This window comes from Xyrauchen texanus, chromosome 6, assembly GCF_025860055.1.
Source record: "Xyrauchen texanus isolate HMW12.3.18 chromosome 6, RBS_HiC_50CHRs, whole genome shotgun sequence".
NCBI classification, from domain to species: domain Eukaryota; kingdom Metazoa; phylum Chordata; class Actinopteri; order Cypriniformes; family Catostomidae; genus Xyrauchen; species Xyrauchen texanus.
The window spans coordinates 25,477,652-25,491,985 of record NC_068281.1 but is presented as its reverse complement, the minus strand read 5'-3'; the positions used below and the strand labels follow the sequence as shown (position 1 = coordinate 25,491,985).

Here is a 14,334-nt window from a genome sequence, read left to right as displayed (position 1 = left end):
AAACTGTATTTCAAACTAATAAAAGACAAACTAGGCAGAATACAAAAGGAGTCAAGAGCAGCAAAACACTGTGTCTTATTTCAGACAAATGGAAGTGAGCCAAGCAATTCCTTAGACATGCAACTTGTCCGTTCTGGTTTCTCTCAATAATGACCCGACCATCATACTTTGAGCTGGGGAAGAATCTACCCTCTATGGTTTCATCACCCTTTTAAAAGGTCTATCATATCTCCTCATTTGCATATCTCCAGCTTGCATACATAGCAAGAGTTCTTTTTGTTCTGCATTGCAGGAGGCTTGGTATTAAAGCCCTCAGTGCAAGCATGCCATGCACCATCTGAGCAATCAGGGTTAATGATAACAAGCAGGCTAAGAGGTGGCACTCCTGAGGTACCTCAAAGAGAAGCAGTCCACATGTGACATCTGAATGTTGCCAATTAGCAGCAAGATCGTAATGATCAGTTTAGCTTCCTCATAATAACAGGAGGGAGAGGATTCATAGAGGCAGATGAAGTCAGAGCTGGACAGAGAGATTGAGGGATGCAAGATTCCCAATCAATGCATCTGCTAATCTGATGAACATTTTCATAATCCTGTTGAAAAATCTCTCTTCACATTGTGCACAAAGTAATAACATACAGTTTATATAAATATAAACTACCGGTCAAATGTTTTGAAACACTTCCTCATTCTTTATTATATTTTTTTTTCACATTTTAGAATAATAGTAAAGTCATCAAAACTATAGAATAACATAAATGGAACTATGGGAATTATGTTGTGACTAAACAAAATCACAAAATTAATCAAAACTGTGTTAAATTTTAGCATCTTCAAAGTAGTCACCCTATGCCTAGAATTTGCAGACATGTACTCTTGACATTGTCTCAACCAACTTCTTGAGGAATCACCGTGGAATGCTTTTTAAACAGTACTGAAGGAGTTCCCATCTATGTTGGGCACTTATTGCTGCTTTTCTTTATTATTTGGTCCATGTCATCAATTTCAAAAACGTGTTTTTTTATTAAATTTTTGTTTTATCATGAAATAAAACTATATTTTTGTCTACAAAACAAATTTCATTTAAGCATACACCTTCAAATCAAAAGATTTTTAAGATCATGAGAAACATTTCAAGTCAAATATTTCAAATCTTTTGACCAGTAGGGTATTTGTGTGTGTGTGTGTGTGTGTGTGTGTGTGTGTGTGTGTGTGTGTATATATATATATACACAGTATATTTGAATAAAACTAATTAATTTAGATTTTACCACATAAAGAACATCCTGTATTTTAAGTTATCTGACAAAATAATAATACTGTACAAACTGTATTTTCTATCCCCTAAACCTATCCATCACTTAAATATATAAATGTATGTATGTGTGGGAGGGTGCAGTCGTGATCCTACACACCCGGTCCCGTGATAGGCATAACACGGGACCGGGTGTGTAGAATCACGACCCGGCCCCGCCCTCCCACAGTATGATTTCCAAGCTGTTTTTCTGGTATTGATAGTAATACACACACACACACACACACACACACACACACACACACACACACACACTCACACACTCACACACTCACACAGTACTCACATAGAGGAAAGTATTGGGTCACTCTGTTTGTGTCTACAAGTGTTGAACATCCTAAATATTTTCAGAAAATAAAGCTGAAGTACCAAGGAGACAAGATACAGTACCATGTGTCTGTTACATTAAATGCTGAGTTTAGTTACAAAACACCTCACATTTACAAAAAAATACATAAAATAATTTCACACAGTACTTACAGAGAGGAAAGAATTTACAAGTGTTTATAAGTGTTGAACATCTCCTGGCAGCTCTGGCTCACTGTCTTTCTCAGAACAAGAGGTCTCTGTGTCATCCCTTGATACATCTTTTTATAACACAAGAACAATTAGTGTCTAATCACAATATAAATGGCACAGCCATCAACAACAAGAACACACATGAACCAACATTTTAAACGTCCAAACCTGTATGACTGACTTTCTTCTGCTGAACACAAAATATTATATTTTGAAGCACGCTGGTAACCAAACAGTTTTAGTTCCCAATTACTTCCATAGTATAGAAAAAAAATACAATGGAAGTTGACGGGAACCCAAAACTATTTGGTTACAAACATGCATCAAAATATCTTCTTTTGTGCTCTGCAGAAGAAGGTCATACAGGTTTGGAATGGCATGAGGGTGAGTAAATGATTATAATATTATTTTTGTGTGAACTTTCCTTTTAATCTGACAAAATCATCTCAACGTAAATTCCAGAACTTGGCATGTGACTGACTGCCTGTGTCTGGTAGATGCTCTGACCTGTTGGTGGTCCTGAAGTCTGACCACACTGACTCTGACTAGCCTCAGCTAGGGAGCTGCTCTGGGGTCCAGTGGTGATGCAAGGGCTGGGGTCTGTTTGTACCTGTTCTGCCTGTTTGTGCTTCTTTAAAAATAACTCTCCCTTTAAAAATATATCTCTCCCTTTCTTTTCATGTTTAATTGATCCTGTGCAAAAATATGACAGCCTATGGTTACATCTAATCATCCAATAACCAACATTTTTATCTTAATTACAAATCCTCATTTTCATAACTGTACATTAAAATCAACTACCAGTCTAAGTTACCAGTTTGATCATTGCTAGCCCTCCTCTGAACTGAAGTAACTGAACTAGCTAATCGATTTCAAACTGCTAAATGTTTACTCGCTGAAGCTGTATCCTACTTCTCCACATTAGCTAAACATTTGTATACTGTAACTTCCATACTGCACGATATATGCATGTATTACTAGCGCAGATGTAATCGTAAGGATTGTTATGCTAAATTGTGAAACGATCTCTCTAATCTGATTAACCTGTAGCCTATTGGAGCCTTATTAACTCACATGGCATCTCATAAAATGTATTCAGCAAACAAACATGATGCTAAACCTTAACTTACTTCAGATATGACGTTTTCTTATTCTTCTTTATCTTGCAACTATATTCTCTCGTCCTCGGCTCGTCGTCCGTTTGAAAACTGCACGAAAACTGCACGAACGTAAAAAAAAAAAAAAACTCTTCTTTTGACAAGAGGTTAAATGAGATGTCAATCAGCATCAGCAACTGCCAGTAGCGAATAAAAAGTTAGGGTGGCACCCGGGTGGCCAATCAGATGTCAGGGGTGTCCAGTGCCATCCCGGACACCCCTCTGGCTCTGCCTCTGAAAAGGGGCGACCTACAAGTGTTAATTTGGCTTAAGGCGCTATTTCTACCTCATATAACATAAAAATTTGCTTTGTTAATAAATAATTATACTGTATAACACCATACAAATTAACCCTAGAATGCATATGCAACCTTACACCCTTAAATGCAAATGTGGGCTGAAAAAGAGCCATGTGATATCTAGATGCTTATTCTTTATTAAAATCTTTATTTTTTTTCGAGGAAAATTAACTCTAATGATAACTTTACTAATAATTAACATTTTTAAATGGTTGATATATATTTTATTAAATTCTGAAGATTTCCACACAGGTGGCAAATATGGGCAATTTCCATATGTGGTGTGGAGTATAAATACAATGAACTAGGAATATTTTTATTCCAAAAAAATAAGTTCTAAACTTGTAAAATGAAAACCTTATGCACTCTATTTTGCAGTAGGACACTAAATTTCTATATTACACTATGTATTTATTGCTTGAAGTGGTGATGCTTACTGATTAAAGAAATGTTGCAGGTTTAAACACACTTAGAAGTGGTCCAGGAGCTATTAATATTGTGCTCTTGCTGTGAACTAGAAATGTAACCATAGGTTACACGTTCGTGTTATGTGTTCATGTCTTTTATTTTGGTTGTTAGTTCCTGTTTTATTGTCATGTGATTTCCTGTTTCCTCATGTGATCTTGTCATGTGTTTCTTGTTTTCATTGGTTCATTGTTTAAGTATCTTGTAAGCAGTCTTGTTTTTTCATTGGTTTTTAAGTTTATTAGTGTTGTTATCTTGTTTACAGTTCTGTCTTTTGATTGGTTGTCATTGTCATGCGTTTGCCCATATCCTTGTATTTAAGCTCTCATGTTTGCTGTTGTCTTTTGTCAGGTATTGTTTGGTGTAATGTTGTTCTAGTCTAGTCTAGTCTAGTCTAGTCTAGTCTAGTCTAGTCTAGTCTAGTCCAGTCCAGTCCAGTCCAGTCCATGTTTTGTTTTTGTTTTGATTTCACAGTTTTGATTTCACATTCTGGAATATATTTCAAGTTGTAAATTAACGGCACTTTGGTTCTCACACATCATAGTCTTCGTCAGCCTGTCATTGTCATTGCAAGCAACGTTACAACTTGCATATGCCACATGGAATTTGCATGGTATTTAACATATCTATAATTACATAACAAATAGAAACTGAAATCAATAAATGTATTACAAGAGTTATACTCATATTAAATTTAATATACTCATATTAAACAGTATAGCATTCTCTTTGCAAGGCAGACGCAAACTCTTACATAAAAAAAATCAGCTCAAATTATTTGGCCCACATATGCATAAGGTTACATCATAATTTTGACTTTTCTGTTGCTACATAGACTTTTTAGACTACCTGACAGAGTCCTCTGGCTCTTTAGCCTGTTTGAGTGCACACATTTGATAGTGATTCTTTGCAGAGAAAGACTCATCACACACACATGGCTTGAGACCTACAGGGGATTTGACATTTTCACTGGAAGAAAATGAGCAACAGCTAAAGGATGATTTGAAATTGTGACCCCATTCAGCTCATTGCATGCTGCAGTGTATTTAAAATCCTGCTTAGTGGGAACTCTTGTCTGTTATTGAGCAATAGAAAATTTACCCAGCTACTGAATGTAATTTAATGTGTCAGACTGCATGACTCATATGCTTGTAAATTGAAATCATTGTTATTAATAGTGAATGGATTTAACAACCATGGATGGTAGGCTAGATGTGCTCAATATATTATAAGCAATAAATAATTGTATTTGTAGTGGTGATAGCAGCAGCAGGCCTGTATTTTGATGTTGGTTGATGTGCAACATTTATCACTGCATGTTCACTATGTACGTCAATTTTCATATCCCGGATTTTGCACCTTCACAATAGATACAGCACGCATGCTTCCTATTTCCTGCCCATCTTTATGATGGATGTATGTTGAAGGATAATTCATTTTTGCACTCACAAAAGGGGCGAAATCTTCTCGCACAACGATATCATAACCTCATTGACGTAGACAGTGATAATAAATAATGAATTTAGTCCCTCATCACGTGGAAAAAGCGTCTGAATAATTTAACCCCTACGTTACTACACGAGTGTATGTCCCTATCTGTGCGTGCGTGCCCGAGGACGAAGCGTGCAATGCAGCATCAGTGATGTAGCATCCCTCCCTACGACAACCTTAATCCGTAGAATTATGTTTTTTGTGCCTCTGGCTCTTGAATAATCATCGTTAGTGTACATGTGCAATTTATGATAGGCCCTACGCAAACGGAAATGCATCCTGCTTGGGTACCACCTGCCTTTGGAGTACGCCACCTTATTACTCTGTTCTGAACCGTATCTCAGCATATCAGCATCGGCACATCAGGACAGCGGGCACCCTTGAAGGTAAGAGATGACCGAAGCCAGATACTGGGGCACCCAAAGTGCAGCCTACACCTTGACAATTTCAGCCGGAGTTAGGGGCCGTTTACACTGAACTTCGTGCGCGCGGTTTTTCAATCGTTTCTAAGGTAAACATGCACTTGACGGACGTCTTTGATCCCTTATGCGACGTCTTGCTATTTTTCCAGAGTTGCTCGTTTTTAAACGCCGTGACAAGTTAAAAAAAACTTCAACTTTCAAAAATGCGTCGCGAGACACCTGCGTTCTGTTCTATTTATTGCGTTGTGACTTTTATCGCGTTCGATCTAAACGGCTGTAGAACATTACACGAAATAATGATTGTTGTTATCAGCCACAAAGAAACAATGTAAAGGCGCAATATCATTTTAAAAGGCCAGCAATAAAAAAAATAATAAAATAAAAATAGTCTTCTTGGTCTTTTTAAAAGAACAGCCTGGGTTATGCTGTTTAACTTTTTTTTTTTTTTCTTCTTCTTCTTTATTTTTTTTATTTTTTTATTGATGCAGATTCTCAATGTTGGATGAAAAAGTAATTTTAATGACAATCTCTGCCATTCCACATTGACGCTTGAAATAGAAACACGATCGAATTTTAATATAAACCGGCTCGTTTTCACGGGATGGGCGGAACTATGGGCTATCAAATGAGTGTGTAGCCTACATTTCAACAACATGCCCCTCTATTCCCATTTCTTTCAGAGAACGGCAATGGAAAAACGGCGTGTTTCAATTATTTATTACTGGGTTTTTAGATATGTAATGCCATAGTTTGATCACATCGGCTGTAAATATATTTGTTGCAAAGCGCAGACGTATAGTGTGAGCTGTAGGCATTGAATCGGGGTTAATCCCCAGTGGCATGAAGGCAGTTACTCGTGGATGCAGCTTGTTTATAATCGGGCGTAGAAAATGCAGCGGTGAGTCCTGCCATTGCCGTCATAGTTTCTACTAGCGCTGACCATGGTGCTGAAATACACACATCGTTATTTGTGTGTTGTGAAGTTGTTGTTACTATAATATTAGGCTACCATTTAGTAATCTAATCTAATACCTTCCTTTGTAAGAATTAATTGTAGTAACCTCCTTATGAGTGGTCTAATATTTGGTAATTGTGCATCTGACTGATCTTTAAACATTTCATTATACTGCATCACTTGTAAAAAAAAAAAAAAAAGAAAAAAAAAAAAAAGGTCTTAATTAAACAATGACTATTTATTGTTGGTTGCTACATGTCTTCAAACTGCATAGACAAATACAACCATTTAAATACATGCAAATGAAACAGAACAGAAAAGGTGCATGCCTGCAATTTGCCTTTTGAACTCTGACTCATGATTACATGAGTGTGACTCACTTGTTTTCTCTATGGTCTGCTCTCTACATGCTCCCCCTCGCAACCATTGTGATGTCGCTCATTCTGTTTGAGCACACACTGTAATACAATTAAAGACTTTCTGTCAATTAGGACTCCCTACAGCACTGCATGGTTAATGGTAGTGAGACGCAACGCAATCTGGGCAATTGAGGAGAAATGACTCATAAATTCCTGCCAGTGGTGTTCTGTGTCATAATATAATCTCATTAGGCAGACCCAACATGAAAAAGGACTGTCTGAATAAAGAGTCTTTAAAACGCAGTATTTGTTGAGTAAATTGCGTGACAACATGCAGTATGTTACAATTTATGAACCATTTTCTTTTGCTAAACAGTATTAATTCGTTAAGTTAATTATATCTAAGGCTGATAATATAAGGAGAATAGGGTGGTTAGCACTGTCACCTCACAGCAAGAAGGTCCCGAGTTCGAGTCCCAGCTAAACTGGGCCTTTGTGTGTGGAGTTTGCATGTTCTCTCTGTGTTTGCGGGGGTTTCATCCAGGTGCTCTGGTTTCCACCACAAGTCTAAAAACATGCAGGTTAAGTGAACTGGAGACTCTAAATGGCCCCGTATGTGTGAGTGAGAGTCCCCCAGCCACTGGGGGTTGCATCAGGAAGGCCAAGTCAAATATGCGGATCACAGATGGTCTGCTGTTGCAACCCGTAATGGAAGCAGCCGAAAGAAGAAGAGGGTACCTTATTGTTAATTAATGACCACTGACCATGCATAGCCAATGTCATTGTTGCCTGAATACCATATTGTTGCTGTTACTAACAGATAGCTATATCATGCTGAAAACCCCCCCAAACTGAGTGCTGTAGTTAAATATTTGGTTTGATTTTAATTTGATCTTTGTGTCCTGAGACTTACATAGAGATGTGAATCGTACTGGAAGATGAGCAATAAATCTGATGGGCTGAAATGGTCTTAGCTATTGTGCCAGGCAGATTCACTCCACTTTATATAACAGTGTAGCACCCAGAGGAGGAGGGGAGAAGAGAGGAGGACAGGAGAGCAGTAAGGAGTTGCAATAAAGCCCTGGGCAAGGATCCTGCAGTGTGTGTGGTTGTAGACAAGTTTTATAAATGTGAAGGCTCTGCTTTCTAAGAGCTTTAAACAGGTCACAACAACTGCATGGCAAAGTTACGTGAACATGATACAGATAGGTCTTACTTGCCTGAGGCATGAGATATTTTGCGATCATTGCAAATGTAATGTCAATCCACATTTTAATCTGTGAACTAGTGGGTCTGGTGGGTCGCAAGTCTGTTCTCAGATAACAGGGAACAGGGAAAAATAAAACTATAAATGCTAAACTAGGTGTACTATAGGAAAAGATAGGATTGCACAATAAATAGGTTTAGAGTTTTTTTTAAAGGGATGAGAAAATGTTTCATGTGTCTTTTGTTGTTGATGTCAAAGGCCATGTGTCTGGTCAAACTCTACACATTTTGATGCAAATGTATTTGTGACTTGGGAGGGAAGCTCACCAAATGAGGCAGATGGACAAATTATGCAAGGTCAAAGAAAATTCAACCCAAGCTACGTTTAAGGGATAGTTCATCCAAAAATTTATATTCTCTCATTATTTACTCTCTCATTATCCCAGATGTGCATGACATTTCTTCTTCTGTTGAACACAAACAAAGATTTTTAGAGGGATTTCTCTGCTCTATAGGTCCATAAAATGCAGGTGAATGGTGACCAGAACTCTGAAGGTCCAAATATCATCAATCCATGCAACTACAGTGGTTTAATCAATGTCTTCTGAAGCGATCCAATCGGTTTTAGGTGAGAACAAAATATAACTCCTTTTCACAGTAAAGTTTACAGTAAATTCCTTGCCACATGACTTTCACAGTATAATTTCCAGAAGTATTTTGAAAATTTATTCAAATTAAAATACAACTTTATACTGTCTTCACAGTGAAAAAGACAAAGAAATGACTGTAATGTAGCAGTGCTGTGCTGTAGAATAACAATGATCTTCTGTAGTTTTTTATCTACATCACCATCACTGAGATTTGTATTCTGAGTGTTGATCTCTGTGCTTGCCTGTTTGACAACTTATGGTAAAAAGTTAATGAGAAATAAAAACCAACCATATTATAGCCTAGCTTTGCAAACATCATTTTCTCATTGTTCCTTTAAAATTATTCTATTTCTTTACTTTCAATACATCATATGGTGTTGACTTTACATTGTGGTCCGACAAAGTCCACAAATACATTGTCTTATTTTCACCATACATGCACAATATGAAAAAAAAACACAATTGCACCAGCAAGGAGAAAACTTATTAGAATTTAACAAGTGAAGTTCCCATCCAAAAGGAATACTAAACACGCTAATGGTGACTTGTTGTGTTGTGACAGAAACTTACCTAGCCTGCATTGATTTTATAGTAAAATACTGATACAGTATTTTATTGTAAGAAATTACAGTTAAATCTTAAAAAATCCTGGCAAATTTTTACAGAGCACTATAAATCTTGATGTTAGTAGTCTCCTTGGCGATTGGAATTTTAAGCTCACTTACACTTCCTATAGCACCATCTGGCGCTCTGCACATACGTCAAGATCAAGGAAGTGTAATCAAACTTGAAATCTTGATTGTGCCTAGAGACTGCAATGGCAAGATGAACAGCGAAAAATGTGTTATATTTTGGTTTGTTCTCACCTAAAACTGATTGGATCACTTCAGAAGACATTTACTAAACCACTGGAATCGAATGGATTACTTTAATGTTGCCTTTATGTGATATTTGGACCTTCAGAGTTCAGGCCACCATTCACTTGCATTGTGAGGACAACAGAGCTAAGATATTCCTCTAAAAATCTTTTTTGTGTATTGTAGACATTTGTAGAAGACAAAATGTCATGTACATCTGGAACGGAGAGTGATTAAATGATGAGAGAATTTAAATTTTTTGGGAAAACTATTCCTTAAAATAAGGGTTCACTTGCAGCAAGGCTAAATATGGTTTATGCCAAGCAAAATGTGTCTTTTGCTGTGAATTATTGGCTTGATAAATATATTAAATCAATAATAATAATACATTTCAGTGTTTGATATTAAGGCAATTTTTTTTTTTTTTTGCTTGTGTACAATAAGCAATTTTGGTTTTCCACTTGCAGCTAAACCAATTGAGAATTTATTATTTGTAATATGACAGGAGAGAATTCTATAATCTTACTTAAACATTACGCAAATATGCATAAGTCAGTTACATTTAAGATAATGTTTAATTCTGTTACCGAGTGCTGTTGCTAAGAATAAAATGTATTATCCTCTACCTGATATTTTAAATCTGCCAAAAAAATGTTTTTTTTTGAGGACAGCCTGTTGAACAGTCTGTTCTCTCTTTTACCGGAGGCTGCTCCCTCTGCCGGGGTTTATGTTGGCAGTGTTGTGCAATTAAAGAAAGTCTTATACAGTCTGAGAACCTCCATATTACTGGAGCAGTGCATGCAGTTCTACTTACCATTTCTAAACACCATCTGCTGTGGCTGTAGCTCTCTGGTGTGTTTTTTGACATCCGTTTCTCATTTGGAATTGTGTGTGCAATTGCCACAGCGAAAAAAACTTACTTTCTACTTTCTTTCAATGTGTGTTTACTTGTATGCAGGTATTTCTTGTCTTAGAAATTTACATTAAAACTAGAAAATAAATGTTTGTCAAGACTGCCTGAATTTTTAAGATTTAAGATGGATAGATGGATGGATGGATGGATGGATGGATGGATGGATAGATACTGTACATTTAGACGATTACTTTTTTGTTCCTGTTGGTCATTCAAGGCTTCACACGCACAGCCAGATACAAATAATAAGTAAACAGGTCAATAACCAACATAGACATTGAGGTGGACAATTTTCAGATTAGTGGTTGACTGATATGGGTTTTTCAATGATTGATTCTTAAAATCTTAAATTTGGTCACCCCAATCTTGAACATGGGAGTACATTGATGACATCAATTTGATGTGAGCAACCCTGTTTGCTTCAAGTATGCAGACAGGTCTGTAACAGATACTGCAGTTTACTTATAACAGATGCACACTGGCAATGGTTCAATCAATCAGACCTCCTTAACAAAAGACATAAAATATTCCCACTCTCTTTATGCACATGGATCTCACAAGGAAAATCAATCCCTCTCACATTCTCTGCAGATGTAAAATCAGCCATCACAATTACACTGTTTATTCAGACTCCTACATAACAGCCATGGCTGGTTTAGGTTAACTTGATGTCCAACTCAGGGCCCATCTGTTTGCTTTGGTTTTGTTTAAATTGTGAAATGAACAATCGGTACTGACTGACTCTTTATTGATAAGGAAAATATTTTTGCATCAGAATCCTTGAAAAGCCAAAATGTTGCTATGGTTGTCACTACGTCAGCCATTGTGAGTTTTGGGATAGTACACACATGGACAGTCCTAACCTAACTTGCTTGCATAAACCATATTTTTCCCCTTTACACTTTCATCAAACACCTCAGGAAGAGGAATTTCTTAAAGAGATATGACACCCGTTTCCTCACAACCCTCCATTCAACTTAAACTCATTATTGTAAAAATATATATATGCTCAAAATAATTTATAGGGGTTACACTCTCCCCCTTCTAATGGTCTTCATGTCCCCATGAGACCCACCCTCAGGCAGCCTCTGAGTCTCTTTACTGATCATATAACAAACTGTTCTGCCCTACAGGTTTTTCACTCCACTGAGTTCCGGATCTAATCTGAATGATCAAACCAAGATGTACTATTGTAATGGGGTGGTCCATGGATCTCCCAGGTTCATCATAGCTTAGCCTAAGTACGGGCTTCACTTTTCACCTATGCCTACATGGACTGAAAGTTGGAGCTTCCTTGTCAAAACCATTTGACTTCAAATTCAAATTCTGATTCCCCACGCTCAGACTAAATTATTTCCACCTGCTCCGCTTCTCCTTCCTCAGTGACAGGGTTTAAGTCCCCCCACTGAGTAAATCCTCCTCCTCACTACTACAGTGCGCAAACTCATTCAAATCTGACCAACTACCCACAGGATGCTCAACATCCTATTCTTGAGGTAGAAATAATACCCCTCTTCCTCAGTACTAGAAGATTCTTCACTTGTACCCCTTCACCAGGTTGAACCTCCAACTCATCTCTCCACCCTCCTTGCTGTCTCCTCCCAAAGTGCTCAGACCACATAACCGGCTTGTGATGTGCTCTTGGGGTCTCTTCAAAGTTCGAAAGCTTGACAAACTCACCAATCGGTAATACATTATCTCTATGTAAGTTTCGCTTCCTGCCTGTTACACTTCCTGGTTTCAACTGATGCACAGGCAAATTAGTAAGCTTTCTGACCACAACATAGGGAACATAGTTCCACCTGTCTTGAAGCTTATGTTTACCTTGATAGCCCAAGTTTTTGATCAGCACCCTTCTAAAACTTGGTGCTTTACTCTCTTATCATAGAGCTTCTTATTTTTCAGATGACTTCTGAAAGTAGCAATGGCTGCAAGCTGGTAAGCTTCCTGTAACTCAGCTTTCATACTTTCCACATATTGGAAACAGCTGATTGCCTTTTGGCCATGAGGAGAAAGGTCAAAACAAATGTCCACCACAAGGCTTGTTTCACAACCGAAAAGGATGAAATAAGGTGAGTAACCCGTCAATTCATTTTGTGTACAATTGGACGCATTAACTAACAGGCTGATATACTGACTCCACTGATTTTTCATCACCTGATCCAAGGTTCCCCACATTGAAAGGAGTGTCTGGTTGAACCGCTCCGGCTGTGGGTCACCCAGTTTATGGTAGGGAGTTGTTCTGGATTTTGAATGCCCATTTTTGATTTTGAGCAACTCCTAAATGAACCTAAACTCAAAATCATGCCCTTTATCCGAGTGGATCCTAGCAGGAAACATAATGAACAAAACATTTCTCCAATAAAACTTTAGTAACTGTCATATCTCGCTGATCACTTGTAGGAAACGCCTGTGCATAAGCGAGTGAAATGATCCGTAACTACCAAGACATTAGCAATACAAGTAAAATCAGGTTCTATGGTGAGGAAATCTATACAAACCAAGTCTAATGGCCCACAACTAGAGAATTGGTATGATGGTGCGATCGCTGTGTGCAAGAGTCTTCCTTGCAATACATCTACCACAGTCTTTCAAATAGGTCTCAACTTCTGAGGTCATTCTTGGCCAGTAAATCATGTCTTAGACATGTTCTGTTGTCTTCTCTGGAGTGGTGGTGGCGTAGTGGCTAAAGCACAGGGCTGTTAATCAGAAGGTTGTTGGTTTGAACCCCACAGCCACCACCATTGTGTCCTTGAGCAAGGCACTTAACTCCAGGTTGTTCTAGGGGGATTGTCCCTGTAATAAGTGCACTGTAAGTCGCTTTGTATAAAAGCGTCTGCCAAATGCATAAATGTAAATGTTCTCTAAACCAAGATGACCTGACTCATCATGAAGTGACTTTATGACCATGGGCTGATACACATCAGGCAAAACTATCTGTTTAATCTCTTTTCCCCTCTTGGGCTGAGTGACTTTGTACAGCAGATTATTAGAAACAACCAACTTTGGTCCTTGCCTCTGCAACCAGGCCGAGAGTGTGTGGTTTTTTTTTTTTTTTTTTTTTTCCTGCTTCCACCTCTCGCTTTACAACACTGATAACAGGATCATTGTGCTGTGCCCTCAGTAAGTCAAAATTACTCAGTTGTTCCAAAGGACCCAGCTCCAAACTTGTAGGACAAGCATACATCACAGGAATCCCATCTGGAGGGACCCCCTTAACAGCAATGCATGTTGTGGGTCAATTTGTCCACGGAACACCAATTACGAAATTCTTTCGTTTGCTCTGAAATCCATTTTTTCTGATGTCTGCTGAAATTCCCCTTTTTATTTTCCACTTACAGATCAACAGAAGACAGAGAATCCCAGCGGTACCTCCATTTTATGTAGCCCCCTTATCGCTTACTGGTTGACCTCACAGTAAGCTTGGTCCTGAGAAAGGTCCTGGATTCTTTTACCTATTATATTTAATCCTGTGCTGTCTTCTGTATAATTAGTGTCTTAGACAATTAATTATTTGCTCTAAAATAAACAATACCAGACACAGGGATTTAACCAGGAACAAAAAAACATTAAAACACAAACAGGCTTTTAACAAAAACACAGTATGGATGAAAATAAAATAAATAAATAAAACAGGAAACAATACTGTATACGTACTATGTTCAAAAACAGATAAAGGACATTGAATCAGTACTCCGGGTACTGTCAAACTGCCAGTTGAATCTC

General features: G+C 37.8%; 1 protein-coding gene across 2 annotated transcripts in view; it reads left to right on the top strand.

Moving 5' to 3' along the window:
* Positions 1-5,407: 5,407 nt before the first annotated feature.
* LOC127644761 (probable cationic amino acid transporter) overlaps positions 5,408-14,334 on the top strand; it is a 34,809-nt gene continuing 25,882 nt past the window's right edge. The window contains exon 1 of one of the 2 annotated variants that reach the window (XM_052128128.1): positions 5,408-5,632. The gene's annotated coding sequence lies outside the window, so the exon portion shown is untranslated. Of the gene's footprint in view, positions 5,633-13,963; positions 14,047-14,334 lie in introns of those variants that run through there. The other variant, XM_052128129.1, reaches the window with a different exon arrangement.